The sequence below is a fragment of the Rhinatrema bivittatum genome, chromosome 2 (assembly GCF_901001135.1).
Source record: "Rhinatrema bivittatum chromosome 2, aRhiBiv1.1, whole genome shotgun sequence".
Classification (NCBI taxonomy): Eukaryota; Metazoa; Chordata; class Amphibia; order Gymnophiona; family Rhinatrematidae; genus Rhinatrema; species Rhinatrema bivittatum.
Window position 1 is genome coordinate 300,267,892 of NC_042616.1, and position 22,342 is coordinate 300,290,233.

Genomic DNA, 22,342 nt, shown 5'->3' on the forward strand with positions numbered 1-22,342 from the left:
GTATTGGCAATTCTGATTAACGTGATCGCTCTATCTGATGGAAAGAATGCTCATACATGCTTTGAATCTATAATGGCTCCAATGAATTGTGGGCACTGAATAGGCTCTAGGATTGATTTCTCAAAATTGATAAGGAATCCCAAAGACTATAGGGCTTATACTGGTGTTTTTAAATGCTCCTGAAGACTGTCCCTTATTGAGGCTTCTAGAAGCCAGTTATCCAAATAAGGGAACATTCCACTGCAGGGCATTTTTTTTAAGACTCAGGGAGGGCGGGGGCAGTCAAAAGTCTAAACAGAGGAACTATGTATTGGTAATGAATCTTGACCACTGTGAAACAAAGTTGATGCTGAAAAGAAGGATATATATGGATATGTGCATATACATTCTTGAGGTCTAAGGAGCACATCCAAGACTCAATGAAGTCATTTTGAATTTCTCCCGATGAAAATGTTTATTGAAATTCTTAAGGTCTAAGATGGGTTGCAGGCCTCCTGATTTCTTGGGATCCTTTTTTTGGGATCTTTTATACTTCTTTAACACTGTTCTTTTTGCCTTTTTTTGTCAGCCACTTCCTTTGGGAACCAGATCAATTTATTTTTCCTCTTTCCATTGTTTACTTATTTAACATATAGATTTGTTGCCTTCATAATTGCTCAGTTTGGCACACAGTTGTTCTACCTCATCCATTTTCTCCCAGGCTTCCAGTTCTTCCTCTAGGAACATTCCCATTTTGACAAAGTCTGTATTTGTGAAATTCAAAACTCGGGTCTTTGTGCATCTTCTCTCTATCCTGTTTGCACTATCAACCCATACCGTCTAATGGTTACTGATGCTCAGGTGGGCAACTACTCGGACATTTGAGACATTATCCTCATTTGAGAGCACTAGGTCAAGTATCACACTCTCCCTCATGGGCTCCATTACCAACTGTTTGAACAGAGCCCCTTGAAAAGCTTCTACTATCTCTCTACTTCTTGTAGATTCTGCAGATGGGATGTTCCAATCTACATCCGGCAGATTAAAATCTCCAACCAGCAACACTTCTCCCTTCTTTCCCACCTTTTGGATGTCTTCAACCAGATCTCTATCCATTTCTTCTGCTTGAGTCAGAGGCTGTAGACCACACCAATATAAATCAAAACACCATCTTCTTTTTTTAGGTCAGCCCATAATGCTTGGTGAAATGGAGGAAGAAGAAGAAAGAAATCAGAAAAGCAAAAGGTCAAGTGGAAGAAAGGATTGCCAAAGAGGTATAGCAGGGTGAAAAAACATTTTTCAGATATATCAGAGAAAGAAGGAAGGCACATAACTGAATAGTGAAATAGAAAGGTGACAAGGAACAATGTGTGATGAGAGATGAAGAAATGGTAGAATATTAAACAAATACTTCAGTTCAGTGTTCACTAAAGAAGACCCTGGAGAAGAACCATTGCTCATAGACAAGATCATAGATGGGAATGAGATAGATGAAACTCCATTTATGGAACAGAATATATGGGAAGAGCTAGGCAAACTGAAAGTGAATAAGGCCATGGGACAGAATGAGAAACATCCCAGGATACTGAGGGAGTTCAGAGATGTGCTGGCAGGTCCATTGAAGGACCTTATCAAGAGGATCCCTTGAAATGGGTGGGGTGCCATGGGATTGGTGAAGAACGGTGGTGGCCCACTTCACAAGAGTGGTAGCAGAGAGGGGGCTGGAAACTATAGGCTGGTTAGTCTCACATCGGTGGTGGAAAAATTAATGGAGATACTGGTGAAGGAAAGAATATTGAACTATCTACAATCTGGTGGGCTGCTGGACCCAAGGCAGCATGGATTCACCTGGAGAAGTTACTGTCAGACAAATCTGATTGATTTATTTGATTGGGTGACTAGAGAATTGGATCGAGGAAGAGCACTTGATGTCATGTACATAGATTTCAGCAAAGCTTTTGATATGGTCTTACATAGGAGGCTTGTGAATAAAATGAAAAGTTTGGGAGTGAGCACCTAGGTGGTGGCATGGATTACAAACTGTTTGACTGATAAGAGACAACATATAATGGTAAATGGAACCTACTCTGAAGAGAGAGAGTTGAGTTATGTAAAGTGCTTCAGGGATTGGTATTGGGACCGGTTCTCTTCAATATCTTTGTGAGCGGCATTGAGGAAAGGATAGAAGGTAAAGTTTGTCTATTTGTAGATGATACTAAGATCTGCAACAGAGTGGACACACCTGAAGGAGTAGAGAGAATGAAAAGAGATTTAAGAAAGCAGGAAGAATGGTCAAAGATTTGACAGCTGGGATTCAATGAAAAGAATTGCAGAGTCATGCATCTGGGATGTGGTAATCCAAAAGAGCTGTATGTGATTGGGGTGAAAAATTGATGTGCACAGACCAAGAGAAGATCTTGAGGTGATAGTGTATGGGGATATGAAGATGGTGAAGCTATGTGACAAGGCAATAGGTAAAGCCAGAAGACTTCTAGGCTGCATAGAGAGAAAAATAACTAGTAAGAAAAAAGAGGTGATGATGCCCTTGTATAGATCTTTGGTGAGGCCTCTCCTGGAGTATTGTGTATAGTTCTGGAGCTCGTATCTCAAAAAAGATAGAAGCAGGATGGAGGGCAGTCCAGAGAAGGGTGAAAAAATGGTATGGGGTCTGTATAGGCAGACCTATGAGGAGAGGTTGAAGGATCTGAATATGTAAATCCTGGAAGAGAGTTGCAGGAGAGAGATGATACAGACCTTCAGATATCTAAAAGGTTTCAATGATGTACGGACTTCAAACATTTTCCTTTTGAAAGAAAATAATAGAAATAGGGGACACAAAATAAAACTCCAGGGGGGATGACTCAGAACCAACATCAAGAAATATTTCTTCATGGAGAGGGTGGTGAATGCCTGGAATGCCCTTCTGGAGGAGGTGGTGAAGAAGAAAACAAAGAATTCAAAGGGGCACGGGATAAACATTGTGGATCTCTAAGGCTAGAAGACAGAAATGCAATAAGTGTGCAGGGGAATAACTTGCTGACACGGCGGTTACTACCTTAGGCAGAATGCATGGAGATTACCCTTAACCAATATGTTTGATGCTTTGAAATCAACTGCAACATCGTTCCCCGCTTAAACAGCAGGGGGATAAGAGGAATTTGATTCAGACGATGACTGAAGGCCCCAACTTCCATGGCCTGGGATACTCTTACGCGGACATAAGGGAAAAAGCACAGAACTGTTTCTATGGCCAAGTACTAAAGGAAACGAAGAAAGCATGCATAGGGGTAAGTTGATGGTGCAGCAGTTCTATACATAACCAAATAAACCTTGATACTTTTGATGCAACCCCAACATTGTTCTCTGCTTCAACGGCAGGGGAAAAGGGGAATTGGATTTAGACAGCGACCATCTAGGGCCCCGACTTTTACAGTCTGTGGACCTTGATGAGCATGGGGGTAACCAGCACAGTGCAGTGGTTACTACCCTTAATAGAAGCATGGGATTACTACCCTTTGAAGCAGCAGAGGTTAGTAGAGCAGCAGACGCCCCTTTATGATCTGTCTCTGAAAACAGAGATAGGTGTAGCTCATCCCCTGGGGCATCATGATTGGGCATTGATGAGGCAGCTGATAAAAATACTGAAGCCCTTCAACAATGTCACAGAGGATCTAAGTTCCAGAAGTGTCACTCTGGGTGAGATAATCCCCATAGTAAATATTTTGGAGTAAAAGATAGAGGATTTCCATGAGAAAGAGGGAATGGAAGCAGAGGTGTTTCTGTTTGTGAACTCCTTGCAGCAGCAGGTGTAAGAGAGACTGAATCCTATGACACAAAACAATAAATACATGCTTGCCACACTTTTTGATCCATGGGTGAAAAGGTGTCTCACCCTCTAGTCTCAGTGTCTTACATACATGAGATTCTGGCAGCTAGGGTACCGGAACAAGAGTGCCAGAGACAGAGGCACATTGATGATGTAGGGAAGAGTGGCCATCTCAGAGTATAGTGCTAGCTTGAGCAGTACTCTGGCAGCTACCACTTCCTCCACCACCTTGTTCTCCCATGTTGGCTCCACAGAACCATTTCTCTTGACACAGACCATAGCTAAAACAGCTTTCAAGTGAGACCCTTGCCCAACCCAGACAAAGGAGACTCCAGAAGAAATGTATGTGATATGCTACTTAACAAAGCCCATTGAAGACATGAACACAGGTCTACTGGCATTTTGGAAGCAAAATTGATCTTTTAGATAATCAATCTGCCTTATGCTTGGCTTTTCAGAATTTCCATGTGAGTAGAAAGTTGACTGAAAGCACCTTGGATTTCTTTCTGCCACTCTGCCTAGCTTCCATGCCCCAAATGTACCACTTTGAGGCTCTTGCTGATGTTCTGCCTAGCAGATATTCTCAAAATGTATCATCTTGAGGGTCTTGCTGCCATTCTGCCTAGCTGCCATTTTACTGATAATACATTTTGGTATTTTTGATACCTTTTCATTGTTTGCTGTTTGGATCCAATCCTAGTTCTTCCACCCTACTTCTTTCTTGGTTATACTTTGATATTTTGTCCCCATAACAAAATGTAAAAAAAAAAAAAAATGATAAAAAGAGAATTGTCCTCACACCTCATCTCTTTTCTGGTTCTCTGCCTTATTACCTTGTTGTACATCTCTAGGAGCCAAGCCTAGTTTTCTTAACCTTCTTCTTTCTTGATTATAATTGGATGTTTTGTCCCCAGAATAAAATATGATTTTTTTTAAATTAAAGTTTCTCCTCCCACCAAGCTCTTTTCTTGTTTTCCACCTTATTCTTTTGTTCTACACCTCTCGGATCTCAGCTTAATTCTACCATCCTTCTTCTCTCTTGTTTATACTGGGGTGTTTTGTCCCCAAAAAGTAATTATGATAAAAAAAAGTTAAAAATACAACTTTTTCCATGCACCCTGTCTCTTTTCTAGTTCTAACACACAGGGACACAGTAAATAATGGCAGAAAAATACCCACGTGGTCCATCCAGTCTGCCCAGCAAAATTATTTGCATTTTATTTTGTATAGTTTTTTTTATTCCTCAGGGTAGTAATTGCTGTTCCTTGCAGGTTAATCTAATTAGCATGGGTTGTCCCTTTCAACATATCCATCATTTATCTACTAGGGATCCTCTGTGTTTATCCCATGCTATTCTCCAAGCTTTAGAAAAAGATTTATTTATGTATTTAAAACAATTTCTATTCTGCCTATAATAGAAATCCATGCTAGGCAGATTACAACAAATGTATACAATATATTATATCACATTAAAAATATTAGTTTAAAACAATCAGTAGCAATATTTAATATTAAACACATGTTAAAAGATTAAAAATTTTGTAAGAACAAAAATGTTTTCAAAATATTAAAACATTACCAATATTTCTTATTACATCCGGAAGGGTATTCCACAATAGTGGACCAGCCACAAAAAAGGCTTGCTTCCAGGTTTCCATTAACCATACCTGCTTAACCATAGAAACTTGTAATAACTGTTTACTTTGGAATCACAAGTTCCAGGTAGATACATGTCATTTTAAAATTGCTGCCAAATATGATGGACCTTTCACCTTTAAAGCTTTAAAAACTAGCATTGCCTATTTAAACTCAATGCACTTGCTAATTGGCAGCCAGTGTAAATTAATTAACAATGGGGATACATGATCCCATCTATTGGCCCCTGAAATCAACTGAGCAGAAGAATTCTGTAGTAATTGAAGCAAGTGAAGTGTAGAAACAAGAAGACCAACAAACAACCCATTGCAGTAATCAATAACACCAATCAGAAAAGACTGAAAAATTGTGCAGAAATCATCTTTGTCTAAGAGGAAGCATAGGTGAAGCAAGTGTAACTTGTGAAAGCCAACTCTTAAGATGATCCCAGATACAGTAATACAGGGACATATTGTCATGGAGTGAGTCCTTGGGCTGTGGTGGAATTGATACTACCCAGCAGCATACTACTAGCTGGGACTGAGGAGAGGCTTCACTTATACCAACCTCAGGGAATGAGAGATCATGTAGATGAAAGCAAGGGGACAGAGACAAATAAGGAGAGGCAAACAGAACAGGTGAGATAAGACAAGGACATGAATGGGCCTAGGCAGGGCACTGAGAGGCAAGGCAGGTACTGAAATTAGGTAGAGTCAAGGCTAGGCAGGATTCAAATAGCAGTAAATAGGAGGACCTATTGCTGAGGTGTCAGCTTGCATATCAGCTGAGGTTTAAATGTCCAGGACATGGTGACATGATCCGGTGGCAACATGGGGAGTTTCCCATCTCAGGGGCTTCTTTAGTATGTTGGACATGTGCCCATGTGCCATGGGGAGGCTGGAGTTGAAGTCAGCTGGCATGATGGACATCCTGTGGCTAGAGGCATTGATGGCATTCCTGGGTAAGTGAGGCCATCCATGATGACCAAATATTATACATATCACAAGGAGTTCAGAGACAATTGGAAGGGAACAATACAAAGAGATGATAATTCTACCTATTGTGACTGGGGTAAAAGTGCAGAAATACAGTATATGTAACTCATAAAACAAGCTGACTCATATATTCAAGACACTTCTCATATGCTCAACAAGCTCTCCACAGTTACAGATACATCTAGTTCATATTTTTTGGTCAGCCTTGACATCGAGGCGTTGTATACAAACATTCCTCAACCAGATGCTCTTCAATTGGTGCAAAAGGTTGTTGAAAGCAGAATGAGACCACATCGCATTCCATCTGATTTTTTAGTGGCTCTCACAGAGATCATACTATTTAATAATTACTTCTCTTATGAACAAAAATTTTATTTGCAAACCCATGGGGTCGCAATGGGCTCACCCATAGCCCCTGACGTCGCCAACCTCTATGTCACAAAATTTGAAGAAGAACATGTTTACCATTCGCCTCATTTTCAATTTGTCTCTTTGTGGTCTCGCTACATTGATGACATATTTTTCATTTGGACGCAGTCAGAACCACTATTGATTCAGTTTCATCAATGGCTCAATCAGGCTGATCCACATCTTAAATTCAGTTTAACGTATCATCATGATCAACTCTCTTTTTTAGACATCCAAATCAGCAAACATCAGTCAGGATTCACCACTACGCTCTTCAGAAAACCCACGGATCGCAACAACTATCTCCGTTTTGAAAGTCATCATCCCAAGAAATTCAAGGAAGGATTACCCGTCGGCCAATTTTTTCGGCTGCGGAGAATCTGTTCAGACAATAGCGATTTTCACACACAAGCCCATCACCTCTCCAATAGATTCTCAGAAAGAGGTTACCCTTCTTCTGTTATTCGTAAAGCATACAAGAGAGCCACTTTTTCAGATAGAACCCAATTGCTTCAGTATAAACAACGGAATGAGACACCAAGTCTAATTTGCGTTCTCCGACACACAGAGCTCACATCCTACATTAAGCAGGCCATAATTACTAACTGGCACGTTCTTAGCCCGCACCCGGTTTTTCATGAACCTCCAATGTTTGCTTATTCCCGTGGCACCAACATCAAGCAAAGAGTGGTTAGAGCTGCGTCTCAACCCAGTTCCACGTCTCCACCCGGTGAATTTACAAAATGTGGGAGATGTTCCTTATGTTCCACAGCCATTGTCGGATCACATTGGATAGATCCTCAAACAGGTCATCGCATTACTCATAAATATGCAATGAATTGCAATACAGATTTCGTCATTTATGCACTCCTATGTCCCTGCAATAAAATATACGTTGGGCGCACGAGGCGTAAGATTCGGATACGTCTCATAGAACACCGCAGCAGAATCAACAATAAAGACATTAAAGCTCCGGTTGTTTCTCATTGCCTATCACATGCCCATATGTTTGAAGATTTAAAGTGGCTCATTTTGGAACACGTTCCCGCACATTGGAGAGGTGGGGACAGAGTTTCACAATTAAATTACAAAGAAAACCGTTGGATTTTTCATCTCCGTTCCACAGAACCGCGAGGTCTTAATGAAAAAGTAGAATGGTTCTCCCTGATCTGATTTGATTAACATGGTTCCGCTTCTCAGTTACCTTTTTTCCTTTTATGTTTCCCCTGTAGATATACTTCACACACTGTTAGTGTGGGATTTATTCATCCACACATAGTTTTTCCAGATAATTATAGTTTAAATTTGTATCTGTCACTTTTTTGAGTTTCTCATTCATATGCCATTGCCCATATTCAGGGAGTCCATTCACATACAGTATTTCCCCTCCTTTTACGCCTCTTCTAAAATGGCCGCTCTTTCCACGTCATTATCCTTATATGGTGAGTTTATTAATACACAGTATTCCCCCATTGTAATCCTTTTTCAAAATGGCCTCCCTTTTGACGTCATTGCCCTTATATGGAGTCCAAGGCCCTCCCCTGTAATCGGCTCACCCACGTCATTTCCGTTTACTGTCACTTCAACACGGAGGATTTTCCTTTAAAACCGGCGTTTTTTCACAGCGCCTTGCCTGTCAGTTTGCAGTACAGTCGCCGTGAGGCTGCACTACTTTAGTGCACGTAAGTACTTCTTCTTACGAGGTATCTTTAGTATATCTTAGTATAACTTTCTTTCAAAGGCGTCCTTCCTGCCCTCCAGCCCAGTGTTGACAGCGCTATAATATAACTCGGGACGTCCATTCCCCGCATCCTGCATTTTTAGCGATATTTGCCGTTAGCCTAGTTTGGGCATACATTATAACAACTTAGGACATTTTCCCTTTTTTTTCTTTTTTTCTTTTCTTTGCGGTTTTAGTGATGTCTCTCGTAGTCACAGTGCCTTTGTTCATTGTACGGCACAATATTAGAATGATTTCTGGACACTCATCACTTTTTGCATTTTTCAGTGATTTTCCACGAGCGCACATAATGACTGCAACCAAAAGGCTCCGTAAGTTTTTCTCACCAGCCTGATAATGTTTCATTGTCACTCTTAGCCTCGTAGGCATAATTAAGAACTGTTTTTGTTTCCACACAGAATTATAAGTATAATTCCACCTGGAGGATCCCTGAGGAAGGAGTCCAATACTCCGAAACACCGCAGTGTTGGAGCAGCCCTTCAGGATTATACGCATTAAGTTGCCACATGTGGAAACAGATAAGTGCTCACACGGTAGTTGGTTCGCACACAGTGTCAGCACTTCTAAAAATTTCTCTGCAACCTATGATTATTCAAGCCCAGTAGCCATACGAGCTTGCACATATAAGCCACTTAGCTGACTGTGGCCATGTATGACGGTTGCTAGAGAACATAAATATAGTTCTTTTCCTAGCCAAATCATTGTTTGTTTGATACTCATAAAACAAGCACATAAATTTTAGGGATGTGCAGAGGGACGCCATACGTTGCATTCGTGATTCGGATTCGTCGGGGAGCAGATACGTTGCATTCGGCCGAATGGCGCCCCAATGCGTTAATACGGCGATTTCTATTCGTGTGCCAGCTAAAATTCAAATTAACTACAACCCCCCACCCTCCTGACCCCCCCAAGACTTACCAAAACTCCCTGGTGGTCCAGCGGGGGGTCCGGGAACCATCCCCTGCACTCACACCCTCGGTGCCGGTTTCATCATGGCGCCGTTAGCCTTTGTCACAGGGGCTACCGGTGCCATTGGTCAGCCCCTGTCACATGGCCATCGGTGCCATCTTGTGCTCCTACCATGTGACAGGGGCTGACCAATGGCACCGGTAGCCCCTGTGACATAGTATGGGCAAAGGCTATCAGTGCCATTTTGAGTAGTGGCATCGGATGGCCGGCGTGCAGGAGGTCGCTCCGAGACCCACAGGAACTTTTGGCCAGCTTGGGGGAGCTTCCTGACCCCCACAAGACTTGCCAAAAGTCCAGCGGGGGTCCGGGAGCGACCTCCTGCACGCCGGCCATCCGATGCCAGTACTCAAAATGGTGCCGATCGCCTTTGCCCTCACTATGTCACAGGTACCAACGGTCAGTCTCTGTGACATAGTGAGGGCAAAGGTGATCTGCTGCCAGTATTCAAAATGGTGCCGATCGCCTTTGCCCTCACTATGTCACAGGGGCCGACCGTCGGTACCTGTGACATAGTGAGGGCAAAGGTGATCGGCGCCATTTTGAGTACTGGCATCGGACAGCCGGCATGCAGGAGGTCACTCCCGGACCCCCGCTGGACTTTTAGCAAGTCTTGTGGGGGTCAGGATGCCCCCCCAAGCTGGCCAAAAGTCCCTAGGGGTCCAACCGGGGTCCCGGAGTGACCTCTTGGACGCCGTCCGTCCGATGCAAGTACTCAAAATGGCGCCGATAGCCGGTAGCCCCTGTGACAAAGGCAATCGGCGCCATGATGAAACTGGCACCGAGGGTGTGAGTGCAGGGGATGGTTCCCGGACCCCCCGGTGGACCACCAGGGAGTTTTGGTAAGTCTTGGGGGGGTTCAGGAGGGTGGAGGGTTTGTTTAAATTTTTATTTAGGTGGCCATATAATTTGGGGGAAGATTCGTGTATTCATGGGGAATCGCGATACGTTTTGCTTCCCTACGAATAGTGCAATATACGTTGTGGATCGCCAATACGGCGAAAATGAATGCACACCCCTAATAAATTCAGCAGAAAATTCTCCTGTGTATGAGCAAAATGGTCTCATTTGTTGCATTATACCCATTCATTTCAATACAATTCACATTCCTAAGAAGCAACATGCTGACTAACATAGCATATGACAGTACTGGTCTGTTTTGAACAGGCTTTGCCAGACCCTACCCACTGCAAAAGCGGTAGCTATAACCACATGTCTTTCTCAATTCTTCTACTCATAACTCATTCCAAAAACTAACCAGCATAAACTAACTGGAACGGCAATGTAGCCATGCACTCATACCGCTACATTGATAGAAATCAAACACACTCATACATCTATAATGCTAGGTAAGGGCTACCAAGGACAGCAAAGTTCCAAATAAAGACATTAATGTATTATTAGGAAAAAAGTATAATTTTTTCAAAACACTAAAAACAGTAAACTATGATATCATATTTCAATGTCAAGCCTTTGGCAGTCAACTGCTTCTGTAAGCATTCAGTCCTTCGTTGTCATAGCAGTGTGACCAAGATGCCAGACCCGCTCAGAAGAAATGTGCCCTTTTTTTTTTTTTAATATTACCTATTGGGTTGGGGTCCTCATAAGCCTCTAGAGGGCCTCTTCATCCTCTGTTGGATGCTCCTGGAGGATACGTTATGGTTAGTCAGGACAAGATGGAAAGAAGTGTAATTAGGATGTCCAATAGCCAGCACAAAAAATAGCAGGTGCAAGCAGGAATATAGGCAGCTCATATAACTATGCTTCCAGTAGGGGCTCTTTTTCTCTTACAAGGCAAATCCCATGGAAGGCTTGCATCCACTGGTAGTAAGCATGGACTGCAAGTCAAACACTGGCCCTCCAGAGAGGCTGCTGCATGCTCTAGGTCAGTGGTTTCAAACCTGTCCTGGACAACCCTCAGCCATTCGGGTTTTCAGGATCTCCTCAATGACTATGCATGAGATACGATTTGCATGCACTACCTCAATAGCATGAACATTTTATCAGACATATTTGAGAACCTATGCTCTAGATAGTCATAGGGGAAAAAGAAGAGGTGGAATGAAAATAAGGCACAATATAGTAACAGAGAAAACAATTAAGAAAAACAATGGCAGCAAACAAGATTTGTTATTTCTAGGAATTCAGCATTAAGCTGTATTGCACCAACCCTTTCAGTCTCCTACTTACAATAAGACAGAAAACTAATTACTTGAAGTTTTGTAAATTAGTCAAGTCATGGTTGTTTCTTGAGGCATTTGGTTGATTGCTATTTTTTAATACTGTAAGTATGCTGTATGTCATTTTCATTCTTGGCCAGAGGATTGAAATGTGATTGTCTTTGCTGATGATGGAAGAATGGGGAAAGAGTTTGGGGGAAAATTATTTTTGTTTTATTTGTAGGGTTAAGTTATTGAATATTTTAATTATTGAAAAAAGAATGAGACAAGAAGAAGTAAAAATTGAGGTAGGTTCTTGCTCTGTTGTTTCCTTTTGTCAGAAACACACTTTGTTACTGTGTTTCAAACATCTTTTATCTATTATGCAGTGGCATAGCACATGCACATAATGTAACTGTAACACTGCAAAAGCAGAGCAGAAAGAAAACTCAATGTGCGCTCTCTAGCTAATGCCTCCAAATGGATTCTTTTTTTTTTTTTTTTTTTTTTTTTTGTAGGAATGAATCTCACTTGTAAACTAGGGTATGTTGAGTCAGATCTCAGTCTCTCAGATTTACTGCTAATTCCCATCTTAATACTTGCTTTGTACCAAAAAAGGACTTACTTCTGAAGTTCATAGGGTTTTATATGCACAGGTAACATATCTAGATGTGCTTTAAAGTCCTTTTCAATCAGACCAGTGGCATGTAATATATTTAGAACAATTTATTTTTCGCCACATTTTTTTGGTCTCTGATTGAATCACCTGGTACTTGAGGATATATTCTCTCCTTTTGATACACAGAATAGTTGCTTGGTATTAACACTTCTGTCAGCAATTCTGTCAACTGCTTTTCTCCTTTACCACAATATCCAGTTTCCTTGAATCAAGCGTTTTATCTGTTGAAGTAGATGATCACGGTTTTTTCATTCCCTATGATTCTCTCAAGGTCATGATCCCAGCACTTTTCTGGTACAGTGATATTATAGAGGTTCATATTCAGAGAATATCCATATAAGAAAGTTAGACAGATAAACATATCAGGCTAACTCAACCAGCATATTCAGTGGTGCAGCCATGTCACTGAATATATCCAGATACGTTTATGTTAGCTGGGTAAGTTGATCTGGATAAACTTTGCTATCCAGACTGTGACTGAAGTGAATAGAGATCAGTACCAAAGGTCAGTCTGGAGAGGTACTACCTGAGAAGGATACAGGAACACAGAGATGCTGGAACAGGAGACACTTGGAACACGAAGGTAAACTAGTACACCAACAGTGTCGATCCGATTGCCAAGGCGAGGCCCTGGGGACAGGGCCTCGCCTTAAGTAGGGAGACTAAGTGGTGTCATCGGGAGGTGCCCCCGTGGGTTTTCCCGCCTTGGGCCCTTTAAAGGGCTGTACATCGGCTGCGCGCGCACCTAGGGGCGTCGCCGAGGACGCGGACCCCCGACAGGAGCTCCGCCATGAGGCCTTTGAGGAAGATGATGAGTGGAGAGCCCAAGGATGTTGTGAACTGGCTGCAGCTGCAAGGGAAGGATGCCTGGAGCTGGTTGATGGAAGCGCCAGGTGAGCAGGCCCGGCCATGGTGCCAATGCAGCCGGGAAGCACAACAAATGTGCTGCAAATTACTGATACAAGGATTTTTAAATTGCACTTGTGCACTGACGTGTGACTGTGTGTACAGTGACAGGGAAAAGAAATAAAGGAGCCAGGCTTGAATTTTTGCTTCTCTGAATTTCATCTTGGAGGGAGAAAGTATTTAAATTGTGGTGGCATGCTGTTTTTCTATAAACTGTGTTCTTCAACGGTGGAAAAAGAAAACACAGTACTACTACTAGGTATCAGCAGTGTGAGTGAAAAATGGCGCAGGCTGTCTAGTTCCCCTACCATGTGACAGGGACTGCCCAATGGCACCAATAGCCCCTATCACATGGTAAGGGCAAAGAGCAGCCAGTGCCATTTTGACTAATGGCAGCCACTAGCCCGGGAGTGGGAGGTCATTCCTGGGCCCCTCGCTAGACCATCACAGATTTTAGATTAGTCATGGAGGAACTGGGGGGGGGGGGGGGAAACGGGAGGGTCAATAGGAAGCTTTGGTGGTGGTAGGGACTTTATATGTAAATAAATGGGAAGGGTTGGCATGGGTTTTGGTTGTTTTATTTTTAAATGTGCTTTTTTGGCTCCCTCACCCCCAAAAATGATAGAAAAAACAATACAAAATTTTGTAGGTTTTCCTATTGTTTTTTGCTATTTCCAAAATGCAACAAAATATCATTTTATTTCTATTTCATTTCAAATGACTTTCCATCCATAGAAAACAATAGGGATGTGTAGAGGGACGCCATAGATTGCATTCAGGATTCAGATTCTTCGGGAGGGGGGGGCAGATACGTTGCATTCAGCCGTATGGCACCCTGATACGTTAATTCATTGATTCCTGCTAAAGTTAAATTAACTACAACCCCCCACCCTCTTGACCCCCCCAAGACTTACCAAAACTCCCTGGTGGTCCAGTGAGGGGTCCAGGAGCCATCCCCTGCACTCACACCCTCGGCTGCCATTTCAAAATGGCGCCGATAGCCTTTGACCTACTATGTCACAGGGGCTACCGGTGCCATTGATCAGCCCCTGTCACATGGCAGGAGCAGAAGATGGCGCGCATGTTATAAAATCCAGGGTTGGCGCAAGCACGTGCCGAGCCCAAGGGGAGCCTCGATGGCTTTCCCCATTCCCTCCAAGGCCGCACTCCCCCACCTTTCCCTCTCTTCCCCTATCTAACCCACCCCCCAGCCCTACCTAAATCCCCCCCCCCCTACCTTATTCCACAGAGTTACGCCTGCCTCTGGCCAGCCACCCGCTGTCTCCCCACATCCTCCCCAGAGCCGAACATGTCAGGCTTGCATATTACAACAGGTAACCAAGGGAGAAACAGTATATTTTTTAAGGCAGGCCTTTCAACTGGATTGAATTTTAATACTTAGGGGTAGATTTTCAAAGGGTTATGTGCGTAAGATACGTGCAAAACCCTTTAAACCCCCCCCCCCCCCCCGCGCACGCCGAGCCTTTTTTGCATAGACTCTGTGGCGTGTATGTCCCAGGGCTTTGAAAAAGGGGCAGTCCAGGGGTGGGGAGGGGCGGCGGTCCGGGGGTGGTCCTGAATCCCGAATCCCAATGGTAATGTGTTCTACAGGCTGGGCCCTGCTAAGTAAAAGACCTTTGACATATCTCCTTTAAACGGGCAGTCTCATTGGAAGGAACTGTCAATAAGTTCTGATCCAAAGAATGCAACAATCGATTGGGAGCATAAGGGCTTGTCAGATAACTTGATCCATTCATATGCAATGCTTTAACATTTTTAACTGCAATTTTAAATTTAATCCTGTATTCAACAGGTAACCATTGAAGTTCAATAAGTTTTGGTGCAATATATTCTTGTATCTGAGTAGCCGTTATTAATCGTGCAGAAGAGTTCTGCAAAACTTGTATTGCTTGTAAAGAAGTTTATGGTAACCTTAAAAAAACAGAATTACAGTAGTCAATAGTACATAAAACAAATGCCTGAACAACAAACTGAAATTCATTAACTTCTAAGATATATTTCAAATGTCTTAGGAGGTACAGTTGAAATATCCGGATTTTAGTATTTGGGCAATATGATCTTTGAAGCTCAACCTATTGTCAAATAATATACCAAGATTCCGTATACAGTTTTTGAATGGGATAGTGGATCCTTAAATCGTAAGTGAACTGATTTGATTCCTGGATAAAAAGTCATGCTCACAAGTGAAATAGATGACCTCAATTTTATCTATATTAAGGATAAGATGATTTTGTATCATCCAATCATTGATCTCCTGAATACACATAGAAATCTGATTCAGGATCAAACATGGATCTTCTTTTACAAAGTAAAGCTGCAGATCCTCTGCATACATTCTAAATGGAATTCCAAGTTTATCCAGGAGTGAGCAAAGCAGTATGAGATACACATTAAACATTGCTACTGCCAGTACAGATCCTTGTGGTACCCCACATGAGATATTAAACTAATTGGACTGCTGCCTATTTATAGTTACTCTTTGTAATCTGTTATAAAGATAAGACTATGAGGTTGGGAAGGCTTCATGCCTGTCTGGCCATTGTAATATGGTGCCAGGCTCGCTTATGCAAGCCTGGCATGTTCGGCTCTGGGGGGGAGGGGGGGAGGCAGCGGGTGGCCGTCTGGCCGCTCGGGCTCTGAGAGCCAGCAGGACAGGGATTGAGTGGTTTAATTCAAACCACCCCATGGAGGGAACCGATTGGTTCCCATGCTCGGTTTAGCTGGGGGCGGGAGGAGTCGTGGACAGTTTACCCAGTGTTTCGCGGGGCAGCTTCCTGTCCATGGCTGGGTTTCGGCGCTGCATCATGGTGCTTCATGGGTTGTGGGGGTTTTTTTCCTTGCTGGTTAGTGAGTCCATGTCGGGTCTGCCATTTGTTCGTGTGTCACTGCAGCAGTCTCTTCTTCGAAAGGACCAGATCTGTGGTGAACATGAGAGCTGCAATGGAGGAAGCCGTGATGCTGACAGAGGAGGGGCCTGAATCGGAGGAGCAGGTCAGCGGTGCAGGAAGGGAGCCTTTTGTGCCGGCAGTGAGTTCAGGTGGGAGTGTGACCGGGGGGGGGGGGGGGACTTTCAGGTTTCGTGCGCGTGGGGGCAAGGCTGTGTTGGCAGGGAAGGAGGTGGGTTCCCCTGCTCTCCGCGCGGTTAGATTCGGGCCCTTCCCCCTGTCTCTCAATGTTTTGCAGCAGCCGGCAGGTCCTGTTGCTGCTGTGGTTTACCCTTAACCTAGGACCAGTGTTGGGAGGGTTTGAGGATGTATCTCCTTGGTCTGGGGTGCATCCAGTTGCCAGGCCCCACGCTCTGGTCCTCCTGGGTGGGTCCTTTCAGGTTCCCCTAGTGTGGGCCCTCCCGGGGCCCTGGAGTCTAATACGACCCTGGGCTCTGGAGCAGTGGGGGCCCAGATCATGGTTGGGGCCTGGGGGACAATAGGGGACCTTAATTTTCCACGAGGGATGAGGGTCCATTGCCGTGATGGTATGGGTGCCCTCCGGGCTGGTTCCCTGCCCCTTCAGTACCCCCTTGGGGCGCCAATACCAAGTCATGGTGGCCTCTTCAGGTAGGGGTCCTCAAGGTTGGCCTTATTTCTTTGAGGGATGGTGAGTAAGGCCTCCTGGGTTTGGGTCTTCTGGGTCTGTGGCTGCTGCTCCTTCTGTTTATCCGCAGGTTCCTCCGAAGTGCAAGGTGATTGATGGACCAGTGTGTCCGGCACAGTGGGTCTGTCTTCTGGTGTGAGTGGTCCTGTCAGTGGACAGAATACATACAATTCCGCAGTTCCAGCTCCTGTGGCGACCGGTCCTGCTAGTGGTCAGATAGGTGAGTTGTCAGCTCCTGGTGGGGACGTCGTGGTACTGGCCACTTGTGTGAGCAATTTGAATGCTACGCCGCAGGTAGGGGATCCTGAGTTTCCAGCCTCTGGTTCCGTGGCTCCCAAGAAACGGGAAAAGTCTTGGCGCAAGAAGAAGCATTCCCATTCCAGCTCTTCCCATTCTTCCTCTTCTTCTTCGTCCTCTTCGGCCTCATCTGAGGCTTCGCAGGGAGGTTTCAGTCCTCAGTGTGGGGTAATTGGAAAGGATCAGGACAGGGGGGGGGCGCATGCGCTCATCTGCCTATCAGAATTGTGGGAGGATGTTCCGAGTTCTCTTTGGCGGAAGATCAGACAAAGGAAGTACATAGATATATTCACGCTGCTGGAGGGTCACAGGAGGAAGAGAAGGGAAAAGAGAAGAAAGGGGGTATGCAACAAAAGTGGCTCATAATGTGCTTAATTGGAGCTGCTCATTCCTCTGGCTAGCCAGTGTAGTGGGTCACCATGACCTGGCTCAGTATGGGCCTTTGCTTGCTTATGCCAATGCCATCTTGGATGCTAGTCGGGTGTATGAGGGTTGGTCGTGGCTGAGCACTTTTGAGACCAAATGGAGGAGAACAAGTACATGACTTGGGGAACTAGGGACGTTTGTTTGTGGTTGACCCAGATGGGGTCTAAATCGGGATCTATTGCAGTCGCGGAGGCTGGTTGGGTTTCTAGCATATCAGGAGCGCGGTCCTTTCGGTCCAGCTCAGGTTCAGCGAATGGTAGTCGAATGGGAGCCAGCTTCCCAGATGTGTGTTGGAAGTACAACCATTTGGCCTGCCATTTTCCTGTTTCAGCTGTGGATTGAGATATCCCGCATCCAATTGTATGAAGCAATCTGGAGGTGGGACTGGGGGCAGAGTCATTCCTAAGAACACCCCTAATTGAAGTTTCGAGGATAGCTCCTACCCCCGTCCATTTGGACGCCATGCTGTCATGGCTGGGTAGGTACCCAAAGGTGGAGGTTGCTCATCTTTTGTTTAAAGGTTTTGAACAAGGTTTTCATATCCCTTTTGAGGGACCGGTTGGGGTTGGTGGGGGTCAGAATTGTCCGTTGGTTCATAAATTGGCTCACGTGGTCACGGAAAATTTGCAAAGTGAGATTGCTCTGGGATGGATTGTAGGTCCTTTTCTGGTCCCTCTAATAGCTGATATGGTTTTCTCTCCTTTGGTGGTGGAACCAAAGAAGGAACCGGGAAAGTTCTGTCTGATTTACAACCTCTCCTTCCCGCAGGGCAATTCGGTAAATGACTACATTCCGAAGGATCGCTGTACGGTGTGGTATGTGCCATTCAAGAGGGCGGTAGCGGTGGTCCATTGCTGTGGCTTGGGGGCCTTGATGGCCAAAGTGGCCATCTGGTCTGCCTTCAGGCTTCTCCCGATCCATCCCGAGTGTTTTTCGTTGCTGGGTTTTTGTTTTCAGGATGCATTTTATTTCAATAGGTGCCTGTCTATGGGATGTTCCATTGTTTGTGCGTATTTTAAAGCTTTTAGTTCTTTTGTTCATTGGGTAGTGGCTGAAAGAGCCGGGGTAGCAAACCTTATTCATTACCTGGATGACTTCCTGTTTGTGGGTGAGACGTCTTTGGCAACGTGTGCAGTTATTACATTGTTTTCAGAGTACGGCTGCAGAATTCGGGATTCCCATAGTTGAGGGCAAGACAGAGGGCCCTGGTACTTGTTTGGCCTTCCTGGGCATTGAACTGGATTCGGTCAAAATGACTTCGCGACTGCCTGCTAATAAAGAAGTAGTGTTACGGGATCTTGTATCCCGGGCAGTGCGGGCCAGGAAGGTGACTCTGTGTCAGATGGAGTCCTTGGTGGGGAGTCTCAATTTTGCATGTTGCGTAATCCCTATGGCCAGGGTTTTTCTACGAAGGCTGAGTTATAGTATGACTGGATTGCTGAAAAGTGGACATCGTATTTACATAACTCAGTGGTTGTGAGAAGACTTGTTGATTTGGGACCGTTTTTTGGCTGATTTCAACTGTTGTTCACTGTGGCAAAGTGAGGCAGTATCTAATCATGATGTGGAACTATTTACCAATGCTGCTGGTTCGGTGGGTTTTGGTGCCTACTTCTGGAGTGCTTGGTGTGCAGCTGTTTGGCCAGAGGATTGGAAGGAGGCGGGGGTCACCAGGAACATTACCTTCTTGGAATTGTTTCCTATCGTGGTTTCTGTAGTTTTGTGGGGTTATCGGCTTTGGGACAGAAAGGTGGTCTTTTGGTGCGATAACCTGGGAGTCGTGGAGGTTATCAACAAGCAGGCAGCCAAGTGTTTATTGGTATCAGAATTGCTGTGCGAGTTTGTGTTGCATTGCATGGGGTTGGACATCACTGTATGGGCCAAGCATGTCCCAGGTGTAGCTAACTCTATCGCTGATTCTCTTTCTTGTTGCAAGTGGACCTTGTTTTGGGAGCTCACACCAGAAGCAGATCAAAATGGAGCGTTGGTGCCACCTTTCCTCTGGAGCTTCGGCACCCGGAAGCATGGAAGCTGCTCTGGGCATCGTTAGCTCCTTCCACGTGGAACTGTTATATGGTCCACGAACAAGGTGGTATCCTTCTTAGCAAGTCAGGGCTGGCAGTGGGGTCCGGTTTCCGATGAGCTCCTGGTGCGGTTTGTCAAAAGGGCTAGAGGGTCGGGTGATTCCAGGAGGGTGGTTTACAGACAGCTGGCTGGATTTTCATTCTTCATGAGGGCCTATGGTTGGGGTTTTCCAGTGGGAAGGTTCCTGATCCGTCGGTTACTGGTGGGTTGGGCTCGCGGTTCTCCCATGGCGGGGGACAAACGCCTGCCCATTACCCATGACATGCTGTGCCAGTTGTGGGATATGCTGTCCGATATTTGTGACAATGAGTATGAATGTTGTCTGTTCCATCTGGCTTTTGTCTGGGCATTTTTCAGTGCCTTTCATATTAGCGAGTTGGTTGCGCAGGCAACTAAGGGGTCTGATGCGTCTGGGCTTCTATTTAAGCATGTGCGTATTAGTGAGGATTCGGTTGTTCTTTTTATTCACAGATCCAAGACGGATCAGCTAGGCAGAGGGTCCTCTGTGGTGCTTTATCCTGTGCCGGGCCTGCAAATTTGCCCTGTAGCTAATGATGTTGTCTTTGGGCGAATTCGCCCTGTGGGGGGTGCTCACTTTCTTGTTCATCGGGACTTGAGGCTTTTGACGAAGTATCAGTTCGAGGCAGTTTTGCGGGCTTGCTTGGCTGCCTTAGGAATGGATACTTCAAGATTCCGGACTCACTCATTTTGCATTGGGGCAGCTACTTCTGCAGCAATCTCTGGCCTGTCGGGCGGAGTGATCCAAAGAACAGGGAGGTGGAAGTTGGATGCTTTCACTCGGTATGTGCGCAAGGTTTCTCCTTAATCGCACAGATTACACATTTTTCTCTCTTTGCAGGTGCAGTCCAATGCGAGATTGTCGTATGGATTGTGGGACACTCCTATGTTACCTGGGCCTATTCACATGCTCAAGGGCGCCCTTACGGGACACATATGGACTTGGGGGGGTCATGGAGTATCTTTCTGTTGGTTGGGGTGGAGGGAGATATGTTGGGGGAAGCTGTTATTTTGTTTGCATCAGGGGCTTGATTGTCTCTGCCCCCGGATATTTTGAATATTCATCTTGGGGGGAACGATTGGGGTAGATGTCTGGCCGCCGATTCATTGGCATGGTGCACAGAGATTTATTGTGCATTTCTGTTCTGTTGCCTGCCACCATTCTCTGTTGGTATGACATAATTCCTCATCTTGCAGTGATCAAGAAAAATATTTGGTATTGATGTCGCGCCAAGACCAATCAGCAGATCGGTTCTTGGCTGACTTCGTTAGGGGGGTTTCATATTCGGCATGAGTGGTCCTGGGATATGGACGCTGATCTTTTCCGTAAGGATGAGGTACATTTATCCATTATTGGTTTGGATTTATTCTTGAACTTGCTGCAGGAGGCCGTGGAATGTATTCTTCATGGGAATCCTGGCCGCATCTTTGGGGGTCACAGATAATTCTTACCTGCGCCTGTGGTGGGTAGCCCGAGCTGATTGTGGGGTTATGCCTTGGTTGACTGGTGTCTGACCTGACAGGGGACATGGCAGGGGTCCCTAGCCTAACAACTGGGTGTGATTGTGGCTGGTACAGCTCCTTGCTTGATGGTGGCGGGAGTCGTGGAATTCAATGAAAGATGGGCGCTTCATACAGACTGGTATAGCCTGGGTGTGCCCATCTGGCAGGCTGGGATAGCCTGGGTTTACACGGCTTGCAGGCTGGGATAGCCTGAGTGTGCCCATCTTGCTGGTTTGTGGCGGATGGGTGAAAAAGGGTGAATTTATTGTTATATTTGCATGGCTCAGGCTCTGGGGGTGTTTACCCATATTATATGAGGTCGGGTAGGCCTCATGCCTGCCCGGCCGTTGTAATATGGTGCCAGGCTCGCTTATGCAAGCCTGGCATGTTTGGCTCCGGGGGGGGGGGGGGGGGGAGGCAGAGGGTGGCCGGCTGGCTGCTCAGGATCTGAGCCAGCAGGACAGGGATTGGGTGGTTTAATTCAAACCACCCCATGGAGGCAACCAATTGGTTCCCGTGCTTGGTTTAGCTGGGGGAGGGAGGAGTCAGTGGAGGGTTTACCCAGCGTTCCATGGGGCAGCTTCCTGTCCATGGCTGGGTTTCAGTGCTGCATCCCACCTGCCTGCCCCTGTTGTTACTGGTTGTTGGAAAAGCTTTATCATTGTTGCAGCTTCAATGGGGGGGGGGGGATAGCAAGCAGCCTGAGCCTATTGGGGGGGGGGGTTATGCCTTGGTTGACTGATGTCTGACCTGACAGGGGGCATGTCAGGGGTCCCTAACCTAACAACTGGGTGCAGTTGTTGCTGGTTCGGCTCCTTGCTGGACGGTGGCGGGGGTCGATCTAATCGGCTCCTTGCTTGATGATGGTGGGAGTCGTGGGATTCAATGAAAGATGGGTGCTTCATACAGGCTGGGATAGCCTGGGTTTGCCCGTCTGGCAGGCTGGGATAGCCTGGGTTTACACGGCTTTCAGGCTGGGATAGCCTGGATGTGCCCATCTTGCTGGTTTGTGGCAGATGGGCGAAAATGGGTGGATTTATTGTTACATTTGCATGGCTCAGGCTCTGGGGGTGTTTAATAAAGCTGCGGCCTGTTGACTCCTAAATC